The 13111-nt window shown below is 39.5% G+C and overlaps 1 long non-coding RNA gene across 1 annotated transcript; it reads right to left on the reverse strand.

Annotated features, from left to right (window-relative positions):
- Positions 1 to 7478: 7478 nt before the first annotated feature.
- Positions 7479 to 12488, reverse strand: LOC145527031 (uncharacterized). The gene is made up of 3 exons (XR_014069416.1): positions 11840 to 12488; positions 11552 to 11737; positions 7479 to 11351 (listed from the first exon to the last, which is right to left on the reverse strand). It is a non-coding gene; the product is annotated as an uncharacterized LOC145527031 (long non-coding RNA).
- Between the last annotated feature and the right edge of the window lie 623 nt (positions 12489 to 13111).

The following is a 13111-nucleotide window of genomic DNA, read 5'->3' on the forward strand; positions in this document are numbered from 1 at the left end:
AATTATCGGGTGCTTGTTTGAAAGGAAACTCAAAGGAACGAGGCATGCACGCATACTCAGAGACTTCAGTCATGTCTGACTCTGCAACCCTACGGACTACAGCCTGCCATGCTCCTCTATCCATGGGATTCTCCAGGCAAGAATACTGGAGTGGCAAAGGGACCATAGCCATCACAAAAATACGAATGTGGAAATAATGTCTTGGCTGGATATTGGAGGAAGAGCTGAAGAGAGCTGGATGCAAGAGCTTCGGTGATAGTAACAGCGGAGGTGAATGCTAAGGACAGCTGACATCAACACGACCTTACAGTGGCTACCGGGCGAGAGGACCAGAAGGAGCCCACATGAAACCCAGGAGCAGCGGAGAGCCTCTCAAGTTCGGTGCAGAGATTTTCATTCTGTGCGCAGTTATTTAGACTGAAAATGGAAACGTGCGACTGTGAGGCAGATCTCATTCATGCATAATTGAAACACCCAAGGGTAAAATAGGGAGGTACAATAGATGACATCTGATAAAAAGAGAGCAAGGCAAGAGAAGAAGTTAAAAACAAGATACAAGACCCTGGGGATCACAGAGAGGAATACCTGACACAGGCCAAATAATCTCAAATAAAAATATCCAAATTACCAGACAATGCAAATATAAAGACAAATGCGTGGGAGAGGCAGGAGGATTGGGGAGGAAGAAAAATGCTTGCAATATGAAACACTTGAGGGATGAGTCTGTGGTGAGTGAGACTCTTATTCTAACAAAATGCAACGAGAACAGCATTCATGTAGTATTTTCATATACTCGGTAACTACCAGAATTAACTAGCACAAGATTCATTGTCTTTAAAGAAGTTATATTCTAAATGACTGTATAATATGTATATAAGACACATATTTATATAAAACTGTGGATCATATGTATGCATAAATATTAAAATTTTCTTAACCTGAGAGAACAGTAGTGTGTGTGCGTACACGTGTGTATTTGTATATAGTTGGCTTCCCTGTCATGGAGGATCAATTGCACTTCATTAGGCAGAAAAGTAAGTATTGCGCTAAGTATTTTCAAGAGAAAAGTGACTGACTGGGAAACAGTGACAAGTAGCACAGTTGTCTTGTCCATTTTTCTTGCAAAAGCAAGTCATTTATTGAGGACCAGTCATAGATCAGGCACATGGATCTGGACTATTTCATTTGATCCTTGTAAAAATTTTCTAAAAGGCATTGTTACCGCTGTTTCAGAAAGGAGATTCAGAGACTCAGAGAAATTAAGTCACATTGCCTTATCTGCTTTAAACCCAAACTCTTCCCATCATACATACCTCCACGCCCTTTGAGAGATGAAAAGGGAAGGCTGCTGAGGAAAGTTCTTGTAATGTAACTTTCTAGGATTGTGCTACAAATTATTTTTATTTGTTCATACGGTGTATATTTTCATTAAACAAAGTGAATATGGCAAAAGTAACGCTACCATTATTTCCTTTTGTTAAAAAAAAAGGGGGAGAAGGAAGTCGTTAGATTGCCAAATGATTCTGTATTTAGGTCCATTTGGACCATTTAGGTCCATTCTGTATTTAGGTCCACTTTGATTCTGTATTTAGGTCCATTCTTGCTCCAGTTTATATCCTTTGCAATGAGAAGAAAATCTAAAGAGGTGCAATAGACAGCTAGTGCAAGGCTGCTGAATAGCACAGGGTGTTCAGCTTGGTGTTCTGTGATGACCTGGAGGGGTGGGATCTGGGGAGTGGGAGGAGGGGATGTAAGAATAAATATAGCTGATTCACATTGTTGTACAGCAGAAACTAGTACAACATTGTAAAGCAACTATACCCCAATGAAAAAAAAGAGGTGCATCCCATACCAGTTGGAACCTGAGGTAGTTGTAGGGAAATGATCCATGGTAGAAATGATCCATGCTAGATACTTATTGGAGAAGGAAATGGCAACCCACTCCAGTATTCTTGCCTGGAGAATCCCGGGGACGAGGGAGCCTGGTGGGCTGCCGTCTATGGGGTCGCACAGAGTCGGACATGACTGAAGCGTATTAGCAGCAGCAGAAGCAGATACCTTATACCATTTATGTCCTCAGTAACTAAGAAAGTGGTAATGAAGCATCTAAGTTCATGCCAGGGAAATGTTATCATTTACTCTTACATACAAGGCATTGAGAATTTGAAGAACTATAAGTCACAGTTCCTGCTTTCTGGGGACTCCAAATAAATCTGCGTGTAAACATGTATGTATATGTACTTGAAAATATGTGTAAGGCAAGCGATACATGCCTCATGGGAGACATGAGCAGTAAGTACAACAAGAATTGGAGACGAGAAAGTTCACCTAAGACTTGGATTCATCCAGCTTCCAACATGTGTGCTCACAAAGTCTGTATGTACATAGCAAATGTTGCTACCTTTGCTCTTTGCTGATGACTTAAAAATGATTTCACTTTCAAGAATCGTGGGCCCATGTATTTTTGTTCCTTTTTATGGTTGAATAATATTCCATTGTATATATGTGCCACATCTTCTTTATCCATTCTTCTTTCGGGAAGGAAGTTTGAAAAGGAGGGGTCTTTAAGCGAATTGGCAGCCAGTCTGAAATTAGAATTAAGGTGTCTAAACATTTCTCTGTTAGGTTTCTTTTCCCTGGCAACATATCCCATCCAGTTTTGCCTGACTCATTACCTACTTAGTTGGGACCTGACAATATCAAAGTTACCTGGAGAGCTAATGATTTTTCTACCCTCTTCCCATCCCTGGGCTTCCCTGGTGGCTCAGAGAGTAAAGAATTTGCCCACAGTGCTGGAGACCCAGGTTTGATCTCTGGGTCAGGAAGGTCCCCTGGAGAAGAAAATGGCAACCCACTTTAGTATTCTTGCCTGGAGAATTCCATGGACAGGGGAGCCTTGGGGGCAGCTACAGTCCATGGGGCCGCAAAGAGTCGGATACAACTGAGTGAGTAACACTTTAACTTTCACACTGTCCCATGTGAAGTGACCTGCACAAAATTGACTTTGATTTCTTGAGGATAAAGCCCCACGTTGTGTTCTGAGTTTGCAGAAGTAGTTCTAATTCCATGTCAGGTAGATAGAGAACGAGGCTGATGTCTTTGTCTTATGAAATCTTCATTCATTTTCTCATTCCCAGTATGATCAAACTTTTCACACAGGCTGTTCAGACCCTGCAACAAAATGAAACCCAAACAAGCATTAACGCTCTCCCACTTTCTCCACACCCAGGGAGAGCTTCCTCACCTCAAAGAAGATGAGAGGATTTGATTTCACTCTTCTGGAAAGAGTGAAAAACAGTTTCAGGGCCCTGGCAGGATGGGCTAAGTGGTTCTAGTAACTTGGAGAACCACAGGAAAGAACGACTACCTCACAAGCGGGGTCAGATGTCGTTTTCCCTCAGGCTCCTTCTGAGAGCACCATGAGGCACTTTCTCGAGTGTAGCTTCACTGCTCACAGAGTAAACAGCTGGGTTTTGAGTGGTTGGGCTGCCTGAGGGGGAGTGTCCCACCCCACCCAGCCCTGGGCTTAGATAGATATAAGGGAGGAGCCAGAGGCCAACAAAGATGGATGACTTGTTTTTTCACAAAGAGCTGTCCCAACAGCTTCTCTGTCTTAAATTGAGCACCATTTCTGCTTAAGAGATGCTGTAAAGGCAGGTAGTATCTATTAAGAATTAGGAGGAAGGAGAGGCCAACAAAGATGGATGACTTGTTTTTTCCATAAAGAGCTGTCCCAACTCGCCATTCTACTTAGGAGACATTGTAAAGGCAAGTGGTATCTATTAAGAATTAGTACATAGTATATCAGTGCTTCTCAATCCCTAATAGATGTTCATTTATATATGCATCAGTGTACTGTTTCACCTATGAGTTGTTTTTATTTTTATGTGGGCACCAAGTCCTACCTGAGAAGTAAGTACCCTACCTGAGTCCATGTATATGTTAACCTTTCAGTGATCTGTTGAAAACTATCTTTAATTGCTAAATGGTAGATTCATTTGGAGCTACTGAACTTAATATGATTAAGATAAAATGATAAATTTTGTGCATATGTTTATCCTTTTGTTATAAGATTGGATTATTTTTATTCTCTTATGATTTTTAAAAATCTTATGAAAAAGAGTTAATGCTTAAATCAACCAACCATTACGCTGAAATATTGTCCGCTGATGGCCATTGAGGGATAGTGCCTCTTTAGGCAATTATAGCTCTAATAAAAATTCTATATAACTTTAAAAAAATGTAAGTGGATGCTAAAATTCACGGTGAGTAGATAGCACTGTTGTACAGCAGCAGATGTTACTCCATAGATGGTTGGGAGTCAACTAGGGTAGAAAACCTTGGCTTACTTGTCCCAGCCCACTGAAGCCCCTCCAGGGAAACACACCTGGTCTGAGAAGTCTGCCCAGGGCAAAGCAGTCCAGCTATCTGTTTTTGGATAGAGGTCTTTGGTTAAAACCATCTAATAAATCATATCCAAATTTCTCTATTGGGGGCTCAGTCTGCAGTAGGAGAGAGGAAGTAGAAAAGGTAAAGTGCAGAGAGTAGCCAAGGATGAACATGTCTAAGGAAGCTGAGAAAGGGGGGAAATGGTGGTGAGATTTAAAAGACCACTCTGAGAGTGTCTGGATGTCTAAGAGGAATGCTACAAACTGTAATCAATCAATATGTTAAATAATACATTGCAAAATGGTACCCCAGTAAGGGATAATGACTTTCAGAATGCTGTCAGTAAAATGGAGAGTAAGTGGGAATTCAGGAGGAGAAGGATAGTTAAAATCTCCCTCTGGAGAGGAGCACAAATTTTGCTAACCTGAGTTCACATTCTATAACACAAAACTGTAAAAGCAACTACACTCCAATAAAAATGAATAAAAATAATATAAAATCTATCATTAAAAATAAATAAATGCATATTCTAGCCCTGTCACTTCTCTTTATTTAGTCCTGGGAAGGATACTTACACTTTCAAGACATTAGTTTATCTACTTCATGGGATTAAAGATAATAGTTTTATAACAATGGTAAAGGAATAAAGGTTTAAAAATCAAGAATTAAAGCAAAAAAAAAATTAATGGTAAAGGAGAAGAGGGTGGCAGAGGATGAGATGGTTAGATAGCCTCACTGACTCAAAGGACATGAGTTTGAGCAAACTGGGAAATAGTGAAGGACGGTGAAGCCTAGTGTACTGCAGTCCATGGGGTCACAAAGGATCTGACACGACTTAGTGGTTGAACAGGAGTGGGAAAAGAATTAAATAAAATATTCTGTATAAAGAGCCAGACCTAGAGCGATTATTGAATAAAGTTAGAGATTTTGATAAGAATAGATAATAGATAAAATACATTTTCTTTAAAAGGATAAAATACATTTTTACTAAAGTTAACTAAAACTTAAAATTTTTAAATAAATAGGATGCCAGAGCAAGATAAAAATCTCATCTCATTTTAATGCATAATACTTTAGTCTGCTCTAAAAATTCTGTAAATGAAAAGAAAAATATTCCTGATAAGAGGAAAATTGATAAAAGTAACATTTATAGCATTGAATGATACTAGTCTTCTGTTCACCTACTCAGTGTGGATCAGACTTTATGATACACATGCTAGCTTGAAGGTTGGATGGGGGCAGAAATTGCTTAAGTTCTAGACTCAGACAGACTACAGTTGAATCTCACTAGATGTGTGACTCTAGGCAAGTTATATAATCTCTCAGAGACTCAGATAATGATAATAAAATATTCAGTCCTCAATAAATAGCTGACTCCAGGCACTTCAGCAGTGGTCCAGGGGTTAAGATTCCATGTTCCCAATTCAGGGGGCCTGGACCGGATCCCTGGTCAGGGGACTATTATATGTTCCACAAGCTGCAACTAAGACCCAGCACAGCCAAATAAAAAATAAAAGTAAGTAGCTGACTCCAGGTCTGATTTCCCTTCAAAGCTTTGATTATCTCTGTGCAGTTTCTTTCTTCTTTGCTTTGTGGCCCCCAACTCCTAAGCATAAGACAGACCATCTTGTCCTGGTCCATCATGTAGACCACGACCCACAGTCATGTAACCTGGCATTAACTGGTAATACAAGGGCAAACATTATCAGAGGGAAGAGTTACCCTTTCTTCTTAAAAGAGAAGGAGGCACCAGGACTTCCAAGAATTTTCTTTTCCTTCTTTGGAATCCCATATATATGTGTTTGTGTATGTATTCAGGTGGAGGGGCCAAATGGGTTTTAAGAGTCTCAGAAAGGTCTCTATACTTTTTAAATATTCCTCTGGAAATTTGCTTATAATTGTGGCTCCGGCCACAGCCTGAACTATGTCTGCTGCTGGGATCCACAGTACTTGATTGTTTTCATGACTCAGTTATTCGTGAATTCTACAAAGATTCATTAAACCCTTGCTATCTTCCAGACATGGTTATAGGCTTGAAAGTCAGAACATTTAGTGAATAAAGGCCCACAGGCAATTACTTTTATAAACTGAGTTTTGTGGGGTTGAGAGTCTGGACAAAAGAGTTGGGGAAGAGGAGAATGTGCTTGAAGGTTGTATCTATTGTTTCATGCAATCCACCTCTAGACATTTGTATCAGAGCCCTGTGTCAAGACGGCTTGAAGCAAAAATCTCAAGAGACTATTTTTTATGAGATTATAGGAGACATAAGTTCATGAGGGTTACTTTGGTGTCCATAAGGACCCAGGGTTAGAAATGAAAACACTGTCCTCACTACTAGATAGAATGGCTTTAAGTCACTGAAGACCTCAATGACTGTGTTCCTAATACTCTCAAGGAGTATGTAGTGCTTTTGGTTTAGGTGCTAAGATTCTTAAAGAGCACCAGGAACAATGGCCTAGTGAAGGGGTTTGCAGAAAGCATATAAATGAAAAAGGCCACAGCTGGACAGGAGGACCACAGTGCATACACTGCAGACTGTAGCCAGCTAACTCATACCTAGACAAGGGAAAGAAACTCCCCAGGAATTTAGAAATCATGGAGTGAGCTCTTGCAAGGAGATGAGATACTGTATGAGCACACAGAGTCAAAGCCAGTGAGATAAGAGTCGATAGTGTTATATGATCCCTTATCTGATGTAATTGTCATGTCTGGGGAACTGTTTCCATCCACATACAGATTCACCATGTACTAACAACATGATACCACTGGGAGCTTCGTTAGTCATTTCAACTGTAGTATGATGTAGTTTAATCAGATTGCTTTCCTGAAATCAAGCTATGATCAGATTCTGCTTCTCTATAGAAATGTGAACTTTAATGACAGAAGAAGAAGAGAAAGAACAATTTTGTCACTATAATTGTTTGTTTTTCTTTTTGCTTTAGTAGGATAAGGACATTTCAAGGAGGGTCATGTTCACATATACTGATACAGATTTGCATACAGTCATACAGTGATGTGGTACATGTGGGAGAGGAAAAAGCACATTAATAAACAAATGTGACAGATTAATGTTGAAAAATGCCCAAAGGTAGCAAGGAAGGCACAGACAAGCTTTTATATGTGGAATCTAAAAAATAAATACATAAAAGATACAAATTTAACTTATTTACAAAACAGTAGTAGAGTCACAGATGTGGAATACAAACTTATGTTACCAGGGGATAAGTGGGGGGAGGGACAAATTGGGAGATTGGGAATGACAATACACACTACTATCTATAAAATAGATAACTAATAAGGACCTACTGTATAGCACGGTGGTTCAGTGGTAAAGAATCCACCTGCCAGTACAGTAGATGTAGGAGACACAGGTTTTATCCCTGGGTCAGGAAGATCCCCTGGAGGAGGAAATGGTGACCCACTCCAGTATTCTTGCCTGGAAAATCCCATGGACAGAGGAGGCTGGCGGGCTACAGTTTGTGGGGTCACTAAAGTGCTGGACACAGCTGAATGACTGCGCATTCACACACATGTAGCAAAGGGAACTCTACTCAATACTCTAATGGCCTATACGGGAAGAGAATCTGAACAAAGAGAGGATATATGTATATGAATAACTGATTCACTTTGTTGTACACCTGAAACTAACACAATACTGTAAATAAACTATATTCCAATAAAATTTTTAAGAAAATAAAAGTAGCTATATGACCCATTAAAAAAAAGCTTTTAAATTTAAACTTAATGAAGGAGACTTCATCCTCAATCTTTTTGGCCTTATCTCAATTAACCACACATTTCTTTCACTTTTCTCAGATTGCCAATTCCTGCCACCCATCTCCATGTAGCCCATCAAGCTTTGGTTATGAAGTGGTGAGGTAGGAAGGAGACTTTGGTCTGGAACATAATGGACACAACCAGCCAGCTCTAGCCTATTCTTCTCCAATGAGAGTCATACAGTTTAACACATAAATATCTCTCTATATTTTATAAGAGGGCTTCCCTGATGGCTCAGTGGTAAAGAATCTGCCTGCCAATGTGGGTTTGATCCCTGGGTCGGGAAGATCCCCTGGAGAAGGAAATAGCAACCCACTCCAATATTCTTGCCTGGGAAATCCCATGGACAGAGGAGCCTGACAGGCTATAGTCCAAAGGGTCACAAAGAGTCAGACACGACTTAGCAACTAAAACAACAGTACTTTACAAGAGAAACAAAACACTTACTTGAAAGAAACGCATGTTTCTAAATACGCTTCTTACCCATAATAACTAATATTTGCCACGTACACGCAGGATACGTGCAAAGCACTGTATCATTGGTTTAAAAAGCCAATTTGGCTCCTACCATGTTAATCCAAATGTTCCAATTAGTTTAGTGCTTTCATAATTATGTATAATTCAGTTTGCATTTATTCATGAAATGTTTATTTCCATAATTGTAACAAGCACTTAAATTAATTACACTCTAACCTCTTGATTCTATGGGCCAACTGTTGAGTCTTTTTGTTAATATTTTAAACTCATGCCTTTTTATTTTTGAATTCCACCCCCCACCCCCTGTCTTTGATGTGTTGTTTCTTATCCTTGTTTGGAAATCTCTGTGGAATCTTCTCAGAATAATCTTGCAGTTTTCTTTTATGACTGAAACTTTGCATTTTAACAGTTGTCTAGAGATAGTTTCTTCCTTGTGAAATATCAGTTTTAATAACAGGAAAAGAAAAATGCCATAAATCTGCACTAACCACATAAAGCTGAAGTCTCTGAGAGACTGATTAACATGGAGACTCTACACAGGTTTTTCAATAATTAGAGGATGTGCTTGCGTGAAGCCACGACTACTCCGGCCTTGAAGCCATTTCCCAGGGCAGCCGGCAATTATTACAGCCTGAAGGACCTTTCTTCTATTCTACGCCTCTAGCTATTGAAGCTGTTTTCAAATAAAGGTCTCTTAATTTCACAAAAAGTTAACATCACCTTGGATGCACAGCACTTTTCTGCTAATACCTTCGCCACTTGGTTGGGAGAGAGCCCTCAGAGAGAAGGCAATTAGAAATTCCTAATCTGTTGTTCACCCACCCAGAAAAGGTTAAGAATATCCTGGTCTCTGAATAGGTGAACCAAGCAGAGGGAAGGTCTGGGCCCCCCGCTGCCCCAGCTAACTGCCTGCCCTATCAGAGAAGGCCACCGAACATTCTCTGCACAGCTCATGAGTGAGTTTTCTTGTGGGTTTGAGTATTTTTTTTCTTTTTGTCTCCATGAATCATAGATAGCAAAATATAGTACAGAAAAGATTGTCATTTTTCCTTTTGGTATACTGCTCAGAATACTGTCAGCATGCAATAGATGCTAAATGTTTGCTATGATGACTTTAGGGAAAAATTCATTCATCACCAATAGCCACAAAAATAAAAGCTCTACTTTCTGATACATAATTGCTTATATGGTCTGGATACAATGAAATATTATGAATAATTATAAATAGGGTGCTTCTATATATTACTTTTTTTTCAGTGAGTGCTGATGAAATTTTGACTCCATGATAAATTTGTAGAAGCGTAAGTCTCCTGCCTGGTGGGCTTACTATTAAATAAGCAATATATACTATAAATGACAAGAGAAAATTTATCTCCTTGGTCTAGGCAATTGATTTGGCATTTGGTTATCCTTTACCTATTCTTTCTGTTCTAGAATTTAATAATTTAATTTGACCAAACAGGCAAATTGAGTTCTGAACAAAAGTCTGTTTAAGCTGGAGTGAACTAGGGAGTGGGTCTTTTCTAAAAAAATTCTTTTTCATTACAGTTTATCACAAGATATCAAATAGAGTTCCCTGTGCTTATACAGTAGGACCTTATTGTTTATCTATTTTATAAACATTAGCTTGCATCTGCCAATCCCAGACTCCGGATTTGTCCTTCGCCTCCCCTCGCATCGATAGCCATAGTTTGTTTTCAATGTCTGTCAGTCTATTTCTGCAAATTTATCATCTTCTTTCCGTATTACTTTTTATATCTCAGATTTTCTTTATAGGCTCATATTATTTTCCTTCTTTTTGAAGTAAATATTTTACAAATGCCACTTAGAGTGCTCAGAAGAAAACTTCTCCAGGGTGCCAGCACTTTATTTATCCACTTCCTAGCACCTGTAGCTGTCCAATCTGTTTTTCTGTTGATGTAGATGACTTTTTGTGTCCCTAGCTAGGGCCAAAACTTCCTCTTGCACACTGTACTTCATCCCCTTTTTCTATTCAAGGATGTGATTCGAGCCTTTTTTTCTCCCACTACACTATATTTTGGGGTTCATTCCTATCAGCATACAAGTATGCAATTATTTATATTATTCTTAAAACAATGGTCTCTTGACCCCACATCCAAATTTTGTGTGATTAGGGTTCAACCAGAGAAGTAGAAGCAGTAGGCTACACACACACACACACACGCACACACACACACACTCACCCATGGATTTACAAGAGAGGCAGAATTGGTTTCTACAGTTGCAGGGGCTGGCTGAACTGTCTCTGTGAAAATGTCTCTGTCAAACGCTGGAGCCTCAAGAGCGCGGGCAGGCACTCGGGAAGGGAAGGTGATGAGCACGCTGGACCTCCGCAAGGACAGACTGAAACTTGTATCCATTCTTGTTGCCTCTGATCTTGATGATGAAGGTCTCCTTCAGGAGCCACAATTCTTTTTCACGGAGGTGAACACACACACATCTGATCCCGAGAGTGAGAGAAAATGAAGAAAGACCGAATGGTGAAAAGAGAGTAATTGAAGACCCAGCTGCTGCTTCACACCAAGGAAATGAGCCAGCAAAACACAGTGATCGTTGAAGCTCCAGAATATGGGAAGAGTTGACAATGTTTCTTCCTCTCTGCTGTCTAGAGTCTTTACAATTTAGGAAAGGTAGGAGACATTCTTTATTTTCTCCCCCTTTTCCATCCCCAAACTGGAGGGATCAACCTGGAAGAGAGAGGGAGAGGAGGTATTGGAGACCCAGGCCATGGTTTTACCACCATGTTAGAACTTATAGTCATAAATCCCACTTAAATGGGAAGTAGGAAAGAAGAGTTTTGGACATGATTGAGATCAAAGAGAAGATGAGAAGGACAAATCTTAAATACACGAATGGTTCTTAAATACCTGAATAGCTCTGAAAGTACCTGGAAACTGATGGAATCCGGCCACAGTGTTGAGGAGAGAGGTTAACTTTGATAGCAGTGGGTGATGAGGGATTTAAGGCAGTCATGATAAAGGCATGAAGACCTAGCAAAAGGTTATGAAGATCAGTCAAAGGATGAGACGGGTCTAATTATTCTTATAAGTGTTCATTGGAAGTATGACTCCAGCTAGAATAAAAAAGGAAGAAATATGTAAATATTGTTGGACACAGTGGTAAAGAATAATTAAGAGACAGTCACAATGTTAGAACCATGAGTCAGAAAACCTACCTTCTCTTCTCAAGTTCCATGATTTCCATGGACAAGGCATTAGACTTCACTGAACCTCAGTTTCTTTCTGTAAGGAGTACAGAATGTTCATTTTAAGGGCTTTGGCTGGGCTCAAGCAAAATGACTTATGGGAAAGCATTTTGAAAACTTAAAATGTCAGATGATATTATTAAACAAGCCACTGAGATTAACTTGATTTTTCTAAGTATCTTCTTGATTTCAAGCTGGCTGGTTTAAATGGTTAGAAAAATGGGGAAGAGAATAAAGTAAGATAGGAGAACCGCGTGTGCCCATCATTTTGACCAGTGTGAAGAGACAGGCAGGAAGGAAAGAGGCCCTAATCCAATTGTCTGAGAGCGTGAATGCACACCTTTCATCTCCTGGCAGGTGGATCGCACATCCTCCATCCAGCATAGTCTCATTTACGAGCGGTTTTGCAGGTAAGGGTGTTGCAGCTTCTCACTCATGAAAATATTTCCAAAGCCACTAATAAAAAGGTAACTCACCATGTGCTGTGAGAGATGACAAGCACACCTTGCGATGAATGACGGGTAGAGAATTGTCATTTCTCTTCTTAAAATCAGGCTAGCCCGGGCTCCTGTGGCTTGGCACCTGTGGCTTGTTAGCAATTACATGTGGAAGCCAGCCCATTCAAAGATGCCCCTGTAGAGCAAGCAGTTGTTGGCTGTTGCCTTCAGTCTGTCTTTACACGGTTTCAAGGCTCTCCATTAACGTATATGAGAAGAAGCTTTAAAATCACTTTTCTTTCTCTTTTCCGCATTGTCTCCCATTTTGTTCTTAAGTGTGATTTGATGAGCTTTTCATCCAGGATGTAAGGAGAAATGAGAATAGCAATCCCTCTGAGTGTGCTGATTTGGGTTATACTTGGACTAGTTTGGCACAAATGCTTTCATACTGATTCACACGAGAACTGGTAGCTGTATCTCAAAAATGTTTCAAAGCTGTTTGAGCTAAGTGCCTTGTTTCTGGATAATATTGGCAGAAACCAACACAATATTGTAGAGCAATTATCCTTCAAGTAAAAATATATAAATTCAATGATAAAAAGATAATATTAAAAATAACAAAAATTATGTTTTGCTTAAAAGTTACCAGGCACTGTTTCAAGTACTTATATGAATTACCTCATTTAATCTTCACTATAATGCCATAATTATCACCATTATTCATATGAGAAAACTGAGGCCCAAGAATGTTAAGTAATTTTGTTGTTTTGTATATTTGATACGCATATATTTTATAAAATGCAGA

The sequence above is a fragment of the Giraffa tippelskirchi genome, chromosome 11, assembly GCF_054371585.1.
Source record: "Giraffa tippelskirchi isolate mGirTip1 chromosome 11, T2T-mGirTip1v1.2.pri, whole genome shotgun sequence".
Classification (NCBI taxonomy): Eukaryota; Metazoa; Chordata; class Mammalia; order Artiodactyla; family Giraffidae; genus Giraffa; species Giraffa tippelskirchi.